Genomic DNA, 13462 nt, shown 5'->3' with positions numbered 1-13462 from the left:
CCTAGCCTTTACCATTTTTCTGTCTTGAAATTGATACTTAGCATGGATTCTAAGAGAGAAGGTAAGGTTTGTTTGTTTTTTTTTTAATTTTAAAAGAAAGAAAAGCATTCAAATAAATAACTGGGTTATGATTTTATATTATAGTACTCTAAAGAATTAAGCCTTTTAGTTTAGATTTAATCAAAATTTATTCAAGAGGGTACCAGTGTAGTCACTGATATTACCAAACAAAGAAATATATCAGCACAGAAGAAATATTGAAGGTTAATTCAGATAATTAATTTCCAAACTTTAGTTATTTAGATCTTCTTCAAGGAGGCAAATTTTCATATAATTTAATAATTTTAATACCTGAGCAATGGGAAAAAACAAAACCCACTTTCGTGGGAATGAAGATACCTTTTCCTTTACACTGTAGGTTGGGTCTAAGCTCTGTCCTCACTATTGGTATAACCTCGAGTAAAGAATTTAAATGCTCTTAAAGTCACAACTTTCTCTTCCAGAAAATGGGGCTAATAATATTTGATCTACCTTCAAAATAGACTATCAAGAGGATCAATTAATGCATGTGAATGCACATTCAACACGTCATTTTCAATTATACAAAATAATATGGTTTAGAAAATGCACACAAATTTACGACTTTTTTTTAAACTAAGTACATGTATTACATTTCCATTGACAGGAAACATGTGAGTGTATATTTACCTTTTTTTAATGGCCACAGGCTTTTTCAAAGGTCTTATTGACATAGAACTCATAGGAATATCTTGTCTCACTACTCAAGGCAATATACATTTTTCAAGTCCATAAAGTCTAGAAAAACCATTACTCCCACTTGATTCCCAACTTCTCTGATGGGAATATACTGATTACTGAGAAAATCAGAAGAGAGGCTTCATTTTTTACAAACACTTCAAAGAGTAAGATTATTCTGACTGTATCCGCTATTTTCATCTATAAAAATAGTGGGGATCAAAAGATTAAAATCCTCACTGGCTTTTTACAGTCACATTTATTACCCTGTCTTCCTAAGAGGCTTATGGTTACAGTCTGATATCATCAGGCCATTAAGCACTTATTATGAAAGGTTATATTTGACACCTTTAGTAAAATTAGTGGACCCCTGACCTAATGAAAAATCATCATACTTAGGTGTTCTCATTACAACTTATATTTCTAAGATAAACCAATATAAAAAAGCTTGATCATGATATGTAAATGGAAACTTCTCACTTAAAACTCGGTTCCTACAAATAAAATCAATTAATTGAATTTGAAATTTTCAGCATCACAATAAAAATTGGTCAATAGAATTAATAATATGAAGTTTGGCCGTTTTTGTTGTTTGGGCTTTTTCTTAGAATTTCTAAGTTATTGTAAATGAATTAATATGCTTCCCTGGTGGACAGTTAGCTAGATTATACATAGAAATGTATTTCCTGAATTTCAAAGTCTGTTACATCTTAAGTATATAGAAAGCCAAACCAGGGCTAAGAAATATTTAAGGCCACCATTTAAAAGGCTGCAAAAGGCAATGTACTTTTTTTTTTAAACCCTTACCTTCCGTCTTGGAGTCAATCCTGTGTATTGGCTCCAAGGCAGAAGAGTGGTAAGGGCTAGGCAATGGAGGGTCAAGTGACTTGCCCAGGGTCATACAGCTAGGAAGTGTCTGTGGCCAGATTTTGAACCTAGGACCTCCTGTCTCTCTAGTCCTGGCTCTCAATCCACCGAGCTACCCAGCTGCCCCCAAGCAATGTACTTTTTATTCAACATAATATGCAATAGAAGACCATTATCTAAAGTTGCTGGACATAACCACACTTGGAATTGTTAAATGAGCCCACATCTAAGTGAGAAACATTTGACACTCACAGTGGTGAAGTCAAATATTTTGTCAATATTTTGGCAAACTTGGAGTTCTTATCCTAAGGTTTCAGTTGTAAGTTTTACTAGTGCAATTTTTCCATTTTGCACTGAAGATCATTTTCACTCTCTACTTGTCTCATGATTTCATTCCCTTCTAAAGTAGAAACTGTAAAGTGATTCAACAGCTGATACCGTTCTGTGTCACAGACATAGCAATAAGTAGGAAGTAGTACCACTAGGTGGTCACTGTAACAATGTTTATGTGACCCAATGTAAAAAAAAATGGCAGTAAGCAGACTAAAAACATTGTGACATAAATACTATTCTAATTGTCAGCAAGATCATAGCCAAGCCATGTTAATATACATAGACCATTAAAACTCTAATTGTTTTTATAGAGACTATTTTTGATGGAGTAGACTTATTTTAGTAAGATGATGTACTTCCTGCCTTTAAGCTTAATTTCTTTTTTATTGTGCAGGGAGAAGTGGGATGGGGGAAGAGAGTAGGACAGGAGACCAGGGTCAGGAATAAATCTGTGATTTCATTTGCATAGGTAACCAATAGTATAGATATCCCCAAGATCTACACAGGTACTTTGGGTACTGAAAAGTTTAAAAAAAAAATTGTCCATAGTTCCACAGTATGTGGAAATGATCCCAAGATCTGAGATGGGTGAAAACTGCATATTGATATAATTATGTACTTCAATGCACAGAAGCATAAAAATCACCATTATGTAGGAAGTGATGCTTATCATGTTTGGTTAGTGTTACATTGAGTTGTAACCCTAAAATAAAAAGTTTCATCAATGGTCAAGTAATTAAGGCCTTTGGAAAAAAGTTGGGATTTTATGCTTCTGAAAATTATAAGTTTTTTTAGGATTAGAGTGGCCACATTCCCTGATAAAGGCATTTGGAATGAGCTTAAAAAAAAAATCACTGTATAACTGTACTTAACCAACATGATCTCATGCGTAGACAGTTCAATGGGAAAGGCAACAAAGACCTTTTTTTTTTTAAAAGAACTAACTGTTTGATCCTGTAAGAGGCTAATATACAACAACTACTAGGCAGGTATGTGAAGAAAGAAGAGGAGGCAAGATGGAATACATGACTTCCAGAGAACTGTTGGTTAGAAAAGGCGCCTAGCAGAGGGTAGCAGAGTTAGGATGACCAAAGAGGGAATCAAACCGAATGCTCAGTTCTCTACTGCAGGATATTTCTGTCTCTTTCAACTATAAAGCATTGAAGACAAAACTTGTGATTTGTTTCCTTTTTGGTTTTCATGGCAATGAAGATGCCCCAAGTCAAATTTAAAACAGGACAAAGAACAGAAACATTTAAGATGCTAACTAGAGCAAAGGAAAGGTCACAAATTGATTTTATGGAAAATACTTTGTTAGATACTAAGGGATATTACAGATGAATTAAGGAACTATATCTTTCTTAAGGAGTGCACAGTCTATAAGAGAAGATAAAGAGAGTTTACTTAAATTTCTGAGGAGGGATGAAAAATATGAAACTATACATGGGAAAGATAAACATGAGAGGCAAAGGGAGATGAGAAAACTGATCATTCAAATGAATCAGTCAGAGCAAATTGTTTGATAAAGGATCACTTGCTATTTATATTTAAAAAATGCAGATGCAGGCAAAAGGATTGGATAATATGGTGAACTCTTAGAAGAAAGTTTTTAGTTGTGTCAAATGAAAATAACTGTGCATGGGCAGGTGCTATTTTATATTTTTATCAACAACTTGGAAGAAAGTTATATGTAGTGCTCATCATAGTGGCAAATGACCCAAAACTAGAAGACAGACAATATGCAAGATGAAGATCAAGAATCAAAGACCCCAGTGGTCCAGAAACCAGAACTAAATTCAACAAGATAAAATTTAATTTAATATGGATAAATTTCAAGTCTTATCCAACTTCAAGAAATAAATTTCACAAGTACGAGATGGGTGATATGTATTTAGAAAACAATGTCTGAAAAGATCTGGCAGCTTTAGTGGATTTATGAATCTATTCAATGAGTCAACACTGATATAACAGCCAAAAAACCTAATGTGATTATTGCCTACATAATGAAGCATTTTTCAGGAAAAGGGGACATGATAGGCCCTTTGAATAGTCTGTCCTGAACAGATCATATTAGAAGTATATTTTTATTTCTGTGCATCATATTTTTGGATAGACAATCTCTAGACCAGCAAATATTAACAAGAAAGTAACAAGCACATTGTATGATGGTCCACATGTCTATGTATTCCTAACCTCTCTCTGTACTAAACTAAGGTTTCTCCACTCTCCTTGCAGTAGAGTATATATTCACCTCTCTGGTGCCAGCCAAGCCTGTATTTCTAGACCTTCATTGCCGTGAAAAACAAAAAGGAGGCCCCACCAAAAGGTGCATAATACAAAGCTAAATTTTATGACAAAATATACTGTTACTTATGACATTTTTGAGTTATACAGATCGAGGGCAAGTCTTCCCACTGGACTTATTAGATATATGACATCAAGTAATTCCCCTCACCAGTCTTCTCTGGCTCAAAGATCCTTTAATCTGTAATGGATCAAATGGTGTCTAGGACCACTTGTACCTCTAAATCTAAGGCCCTGAAGACAGCATCATTTGGTGGTAGCTCCTATAAATTCAGGGCTGGGGCCCAAGAACAGAAAAGGAAGCCCTAGCTGTTAGAAAAGCATTGTCAGTCTCAGTCTATTAAGTTACAGCTCATGTTAAAAACGAGAAGGAGGTGAAAGTTAGGAAGGAGATTTCAGTAATTCCACATGATAAACAGGACCTTGGGTCAAAGAGCTGGCATGTTAGCAAAATTTAAAAAGAAAGAACCGACCTTTTATCTGAGGTCTGAATACTGACCCAAGGAGCTAATGTGTTTTACAGCTATAAATACAATTTTGTTGTATTTTAAAATGTAAAAACCATTCTCAATTTGCAGGTTGTACAAAACATGGCCCTGGCTAACGTTTGCCAATTCCACCCCTCCCACCCACATTTTTAAATGAAAAAAGAAAAAGCCATTTTGTGACAGCTGATCAGATGTGGGAAGCAAAAGGAATGGTGCCTACATGATACAACAAATCAATGCAACCTATTTTTCACTGGCATTTCAGGCTAGCTTCTTTGCTTACTGTCTTCTTCAGTATCAAGTGCTTGCATGTTCCTGTTTGTTTCTCCATGCTAACTCTGATTATGAACAATCCCTAAAGAACAGGGGCCCTGTCAGTCTAAATATATTTTGAGAAATACAACAGTGTTGTGACCATTGGGATCTTCCAACTTCTACATGGGAGTCACTGTAGGAGATGAATAGAGGGTTGGGATTGGTCAGGAAGAACTAATCTTATTTTTCCTTTAACCCATAATAGCTGGGTGTGGGGAACTAAGGAGAAGTCACTTAAACCTCTTCAGATCTAAAGAACTCTCAAGACTAAAATAATGGACAAATGGCTGATCTGAGAGAGAGAGAGAGAGAGAGAGAGAGAGAGAGAGAGAGAGAGAGAGAGAGGGAGGAGGGGAGACAGACAGGAGAGTGTGAAGGGAGACAGACACAGTCTCTGGGTACCACACTGTGTTATTAAAAAAAATATATCATGTCTGAAGGTTCACATTGGATCTTCTTGATGTTATCAAAGCAATTTTTAATAATGGAATGCTAACTCAGGAGAGTGAATGAAGATAGAAGACCAAGAGAGAATTTTAGGCTTAGAGAAACAGAAAAAAAAACACTGAAAGCTCATATAGGTGAGATCTCTCTAGACCACTGTTAAAATTATCAATATTTTTTTAAGACACCAAGATTCCTCTTTTCCATCACTCCTAGTCCATACATCACTCCTAGTCCATTCCCCATGCCCCACCTAAGACACCCAGAATCCAACTCACGGATACTACGAAGCATGGTTCACACCTCCTGGTACAAAGGTGATGACCCAGAGATGAAGAATGAGACATGCATTTTCAGAAACATACAGTGTGTGAATTTGTTTTGCTTAACTATATTTATTTGTCACATGCACTTTTTAAAACACATAAAAGATTCAGATTTTTATATACAATTGTTTTTTCCCCTGATCTTTATGGATGGAAATATTCATATTAGATGATGTTCACTAAGTTTAAAAAAATTTTTTTTAACTTTCCAAAAAAGACACCAAGAAGTCTTTAAAATTCTTCATCTTAACTCCAGTCCAAAAAGGGCCTGGGAGTAAAAATTTTAAAGGTTTTTATTTTTGTTATTTTTTTAAAGTTGGGGTTTTAGGTGACAATAAAAGTATAAGAGAGGTGGATATGAATGTCATCCATTTCCTCTGTTTACCTTATGGTGCTACCTTAGCAAAAACACCAACACCACTAGGTGTCAGAGTGGAAAGGATGTTAGACTCAGAAGTTCTGAGTTCAAAATAGTTCAAAATGCCTTAGACATTTAATCTCTCTCAATCTGTTTCTTCCTGTGTAAAATAGTAATAATGATAACACCTACCTTACCTTATAGGATCAAATGAGATAAAATATGTAAAGAACTTAGCTATTAGGATCATGAACGTAAAAGTTTTAAGGTCCAAAACCATGATTTTTTTACAGAGGAGGAAACTGAGGTCCTGAGAGATTAAGTATCCTGCTCAAGGTGAACACAAGTCAAAAGTACCTGAATCTGGAACCTGGTTCTCAAATTTTCACCATTTCCACTGTACCACAAATAAACTAGACTTTTAAGTACATCAAGAAGAACTTGGATTAGATTTTTTTTCAAAATTCTGACAACAAATGCTGTTAACTATTGAAAAGGATATTAAAAAAGGTTGGAAAAAATCTCTGAAAGACTTTAAAAATAAGACAAATTATTACCTGGCTTGAAATGATCAAAATATAACCATGCCTCAAGTAAGGAATATGGATTAAATGATCTAAAAATGTCCCATCTGAAGCTGTTAATCAATGAAAAATCTAAAGTATATGGTATACAAATTAAACATTAATATTTATAATGCATAAAGATATATATAAAATAAGAGGAGAGAACAAAGGTGGAAAGTTTTATTCATGAATATCCAAACTAAGTGATAATTTAGCTTTTGGAAGATGTCTTTTGTTCATTTTTTTCTCTTAACTGAGTCTGTTTAATTATATTTATAGGAGGACTGATTTTGAAATGATTAGCTGTTTACTAAAGACATTTTTAAACAAGGACCAGAAATGTCTTTCCTTTTCCTAAAAGTAAGACTTTTCTCACCTACAACTCATAACACAGGGCTCTGAAGTGAGCCTATGTAAACATACTGTATATGCTGGGAAGATGAAATAAATTTCTTGTTCTTTACCAGAGGAAAAGGATATAGAGTTTGCATCCAGGATTTCTTGGAATGATTCCAAAAATGGAAACTGGTGAGGTGACCTTGTCCTTGAGCAAAACAATATAGCTCATTGCATAGTATCAGGATTCCTTTTTTACCAATACATTGGAAATCTTGCCCCAAGAGAATGGTTTATCTACATAGGAAATGTCTATCCACAGACTGCTAGCTTCCCATTAGGCATAATAAAAGTTTAGGCCAAAAAAATGTCATGGAATCATGGCAGAAAACAAAGCACCGAAAAGACTATAGACCATATCACTTAAGTTCCAACCTAATTTTAGGTCATTAAAAAAAAAATACTGGGGGTACACTCACACACACACACACACACACACACACACACACACACACACACACACACACAGACACACACACAAACTTTCAACAAATGGATATTATGTCAAACAGCCACAGTAAAAGAAAAAGTTCTTTGTATATGTAATCCTATTGTAATTGAGTTTTGATAACTATAGTCCAGTTATAAGGAAGAAAACTGATGGGTTAGGGCAGGGAACATTGATCCAGGAATTATGAAGAATAAAGTTCAGATTTAGACTCAATCACTTATTATTTGTGTTCAAGTCATTTAACCTGTCTGCCTTAGTTTTGTCACTTTATAGAATGAAGATCATAATAGCACCTACCCCATGCGATTGTTTTGAGATCAAGCAAGATGATAAAAGTGTTTCTCACAATGACGGCACACTACACAATATTCTTCCTACACTTCAAGAGATCTTCCAGCCTCCATCCCCTCATTTTCTAAGCATTTCAAACTTTAGAACATTAATCCACTTCACTGCCCACAAATACTGCCCTACCATTTTCCAACATACAGCCCTCACTCTGAAAGGTTGATCTCTCTCCTAGAAGACACCATGTTGATTATTCCATTTCCATTGAGGCTCACACTTTTCTCTTAGCCTGGAATATCTGCCTTATTATCTAGCCACATGAGTCAACCAATAAGAAGAACAAGAAAAGATCATAAAAGTCATCTTGACCAAACTTATTCTTTTACACATGAGGAAATGAGTGCTTAAGCATGATCTAAGGTAAGAGGAATGAAAAATAAGGGGCCTAATACTCTTCTTAGTAGGAAAAGAAGGAAGAATAAATGTGCTCCAATTAGAGATCATGCATGTACACACAACAGAAATTCAGATTGGAGAGGGATCAGTGTGTAGCAAATACTTCACAAGTAAGGAAAGTCTTGAACTGAATCTTGAAGGATGGGTAAGATTTAAACAGAAAAACTGAAAATTAAAGGGTAGTTTTGGTTTTGGATGCAGAGACTGAATAATGAATTTGGAGAGAGAAGACTTGAGTTTGAAGCTCAGCTCTGTCATTTCCTTTTTCACTTAGGACAACCTTATTTCCTCAGTTGAAAAATGAGGAGATTGGACTAGATGATTTTAGAGATAGGTAGGAAAGGACTAGATCATAGCGGTCTTGAAAATAAGCCAAAGGAATTCAGACCAGACATGGTTGTTCCAAGATAATGAAGGAAATTAATGTAGGGTCATAAGTGTGGCAGCAAAATGCAGAATTTTCTGGAAATTCAATAGCAAATAAGTGAATCCATTAAGAGATTACTGAAATAATTAAATGAAATTATGAGAATCTTACCAAAATGGAAGCAATATGAATAAAGAGATAAGAAAGAATAAAATATTTTAAAGAAATAAATAAGATTTGGCACTAGAGTGTCTTTTACATGGCAAATGAAAGTTGGAGTCAGTTTATTTGACATATTTGAGCTAAGGAGACCAGAAGAAAAACAGTACCTCTGACAATAATGGGAAAGAAAGCCATGTACAGTTTGGGGGAGAGGGAAAAGGATAACTTTGGTTTAGATAGGGTTTTTGTGTGTTTTTAAAACCCTTACCTTCTGTCCCAGTAATGACTCTAAGAAAGAATTATGCAAATGGGGATCAGTGACTTGCCCAGTGTCACACATTTAGGAAGTGTCAAATATGAAGTGAAATATGAACCCAGGTCCTCCCAACTCCAGGCCTGGCTCTCTATCCATATGCCACCAAGCTGCTCCTTGGATATGTTTTATATACTGGAATATCATTTTCCCTGTCCTTCTCTAAAGGATTTTTACCTATACTGTCAAGTTCAGTTTCAATGTTTTGACCCATATCAACCAACAACCATGAAGAACCTTCTGTGATGTGAACATACAAATACAAAGAATGAAATAATCCAAGACCTTCCTTGAAGTGTTTTCTGATCCTTCCTGACAGGCAGGGCATTTTTTTAAAGTTATAATTATCTAGGTATACAGATTATTTCTGTACTTGATTTTAAATCCCAAAATATCTGGAATCATACTTGAATTTTATATCTAGCTAGCAATTAGCTGTGGTAGACACTGAATAAATGTTTTACGAATTGAATTTATGATGGAACCTAAAAGAGAGTATTTTCTCTGAGCAACTAGAAATGGAGAAATGATGATATGAAGGTTAGATTCTCTATGGAGAGGTTCAGATTTGGGTGTAGAGGTTTCAATTTGGGAAGCATCTGTTTAAAGCTAGGGGAGATGAGCGTACCAAATTACTATGAAGTGAAATTAGCAAAAGGCCAATGATTTGAAAAAGATCTACAATTGGAGAATGATTGTGGTGAATGTGAGCAAAGGAGAAGAGAGAATGAGCAATCCCAAAGGTAGGAAGAATGTTCAGGGTCATGGGAACCAAAGGAGAAAAGGTTTAAAGGCATACTGAGTAGTCTCTAGTGTTACATGCCTTGACAAAGAAGCCAAGAAAGCACAAATCTAAGAGAAGGCCATTGAATCTGGCAAAGACACTGCTTCTGGTCGGTGAAAAGGTTTTAGGAAAGTAATGGAAATAGAATCCATCACACAGGAGGCTAAGACCAGAAGGCAAAGAAGGAAAGATTCAAAGTTAGATGCAGAACAGATAGACCATACATTTGGGATCTTGTCAGGGAAAAGAGATTGTACTATAATGAGAAAGGGTCAAGATGGTAAGCATGTGTTTGCATGCTTTAAAGATGGAGGTGACATGAGCATAAAACTTAAGAAGCCCACCCGTCTCTCCATTAGAATTAAGCTCCCTCATTTTTTGCATTTGCTCTTTCTTTATATTCCCAACACTTACCACACTGCCCTTCATGGAATAAGTGCTTAATAAATGTTTTCTGATTGAATGAATCCCTAGCATTTAGCACATGTGCCGGGCATTCAGCAGGTACTTAATAAATGCTTTTCTATTTATTCTTTTGTTAATTCATACACAAACCAACTGAAAGGTAACTGTGAATGTCTCCTACCATATTGGGTACCAGATCTGATGGATGTCAATGATGGCATGCTCTTAGACTGACAATGTGAAAAATGTCATATAGATTAAGTCAAGTAATTCAAATGGAACTTATTTTGAGAGGTCATACTCCAAAAGATGATACCAGCTGAAGGAAAAAGCTGACTAAAATTTTGATGATAAAAGTTCTCAGTGTTAATTAACCAGATTATATCTTGTTTTAATTGGATAAGATCTTGCCAAGTGAGCACCTTATTCTCTGCATTTAAATGTTATCTTCTAGAGCACACTAACCATAAGATAGCTAGCTACTTCTTTGTTGATAGTAAACTAGATAATCACAGCACTTTGGGGCTTGATGAATAAAGGAGGTTGTAGCAATAAAATATTGGTAAAGACTTTCAGGTGTGAAGATTAACAAATTATCAGTGACAGAAGTACACACTGCATTGCTATACCAACATCATATTTCTTGAAAATTATTACTCTCAAAAATGCTTTATGTACACATATTTTAAAAGTGCCTTCCTCCAAATGCAATAAAAAACATCTTCATAATAAAAGTTTGTAATTAACCTATGTAATATTTCCCAGAAACATTAGGGATAGGGTAAAAGCAGGACATAATTAGAGTTTATGATAAACCAGCCTCAACTCAACCATAGAAACATATTAGGGCAAATTGTTTGAGTTCTCAGTATTCTAGGTAATGCTATTCCTACTGGTGAGGGGTTTTCTATTCAGTTTTAATTTTTAATCATGAATAATGGCAAACTATTGACATTAAAGTAGACAACTCTCAAAAGTATCATCAAAAGGACCCAAGTTCATTTCTGAAAGCTACCAATTGTGTTATGATTTATCAGTTCAGAATCAACCAAGAATAAATCTGCTACTCTGAAAGACACAAAACTGTAAAAGATTACAATAGAGAGAAAGAGATCAAAATCAAAATAGATTTGGGGAATTTCTGGAGAGGAATTTCCCAATGTGGATCGGCCTAATACTGTCTGCAACCTAAAATTTTTGAGAGTTGCCTGAGGAATTGAGAGTACTTACTGAGGAATACAAAGCCACTAACTATATGTCTATAATACTAGAAGTATAATTTGAATTCAAGTCTTTCTGATTCTTAGACCAGCTCTTTCTCCACCATGCCAAATGCTGCCTTCTTTATCTATATATGCCTAGAATACATATTCAAATTTTTAATTCTTGATTTTACAGTATATCAATTAAATTACAGTTATAACTGTGAGCAGAGGATGCAAGGCTAACCAAAATGGGCAGCAGTGTTCATTTTTTTAAATAAGGAAGAGGGGCAGGTAGGTGATTTAATGGATAAATAGCCAGGCCTGAAGGTAGGCAAAATCTTGAATTCAAATTTGATTGCAATCATTTCTTGGCTCTGTGACCCAGGTAAGTCACTTAATTGCAACTGCCTAATATATGCCTTGGAATCAATACTCAGTATCAATTCTAGGACAAAAGGTAAGGGTTTACCAAAAAAGGTAATAAAAAAGTAGGTAAATAATCTAGCAAATTCAAAAACATTTCTCTACTACCTTATATCGCAAAGGAGATATTTTGTTAGCACAGGTCCAAGAGGGTAAACATCAATTTGATTCACATAATATTTCCTTGAAGTTATCTTCTCTGCAACCCCATAACTATATCACTACTTTTAAATGCCTTTATCAACCGAACCCTAAATTTTGGAAAATCCAGTGGCTATTTAGCAAAGTTTAGAGAGTGAGATCTTTATTACAACTGAACAAAAAGCTGTCTATAAACTATTTTAGGAAGCTTTTAACTTACTAAATGTCAATGCATTTAATAGTTAAAATAATTCACAATTCCATCAAAGTACCAAACTGAATGATTGGTACTTAAGTCTTTATTTTGTACCTAGAATAATACAGTTTAAAATGCTTATTTTATATGTGCTTGATACTAAAAAACAAAGCTGTGTTTGGTAGCAAGTCTATCTTTACTTTTGCCATCTCACCCAAACCATTCCTTCTTTCTTTCCTGAACCCTACATAATGTAGCTTCAGTAGAATAAAAATGAAATCAGTTCCCGTCCCACCCCAAGAAGGAATTATGAGAGAAAAAAACTATGCTAGCACTACTATGCCAGTTTTGATTGTTTGTCTCATATTAACTAACATTCTCAATGATATCTAGTACAAGCTAAGATTGACAAGGAGCTTTGCCATTTGACTAAAATTATATGCCCTAAAACTCTATGCCCTTAGTTTTATTTTATTAATTCCCCAAGTCTCAGCCATATATATCTCCCCACATCTAGGAACTTTTTAGTTCAGGAAAAGTTTCTTACTACTATATGCTTTGGCTACCTCCATTCCACAATATGGAAAATGTAATTCACATGGTGAATTGACATCCATACTTGCAATGCTTTTTTTAAAGCACCATGAAAATGTGACCTAACACTATAATTATAGGAAGATTCTACAGGTTATGGGTAAATGAATATCAGACATTATCAAGTAAACTGCTTAGAAACATTCAATGAGTTTCAATTTTTGTGATATAAATCAAGGAAATTGGAAAAGTGTAGTAAACTTTCAATATGCTTTTCTATAAGTAGCAAAATGCTTCATTCTTGACACTTGAGGCCAAGATTTGGTGTTAGGCTTATGTATGTGTTTCTCACAAACAATAGTAGCTGCCTCCTGGGATTACTACATGACAGAGGTGCAGCTGACTCATGGGATCAATTAGAAAGCACCAGTACTCCTGGCATTTTTTCCTTAGTATTTCCCACACAGATACACACACTTTTAATGCATATTAAATCATCATATGTATCTCATTAATACATTTGTTACTAATTAATAGTCAAAACCTTCCTTGCCTCAAAGTTCCATATTAGTTCTACACCAAGA

The 13462-nt window shown here is 34.8% G+C and overlaps 1 protein-coding gene across 16 annotated transcripts in view; it reads right to left on the bottom strand.

Moving 5' to 3' along the window:
- The window catches only part of RAPGEF2 (Rap guanine nucleotide exchange factor 2), a 315781-nt gene that overhangs the window by 95687 nt on the left and 206632 nt on the right, over positions 1-13462 (bottom strand). The gene's annotated exons all lie outside the window — the stretch shown is intronic.

The sequence above is a fragment of the Monodelphis domestica genome, chromosome 6 (assembly GCF_027887165.1).
Source record: "Monodelphis domestica isolate mMonDom1 chromosome 6, mMonDom1.pri, whole genome shotgun sequence".
Lineage (NCBI taxonomy): Eukaryota > Metazoa > Chordata > Mammalia > Didelphimorphia > Didelphidae > Monodelphis > Monodelphis domestica.
This window is presented reverse-complemented; position numbering and strand designations above follow the sequence as displayed.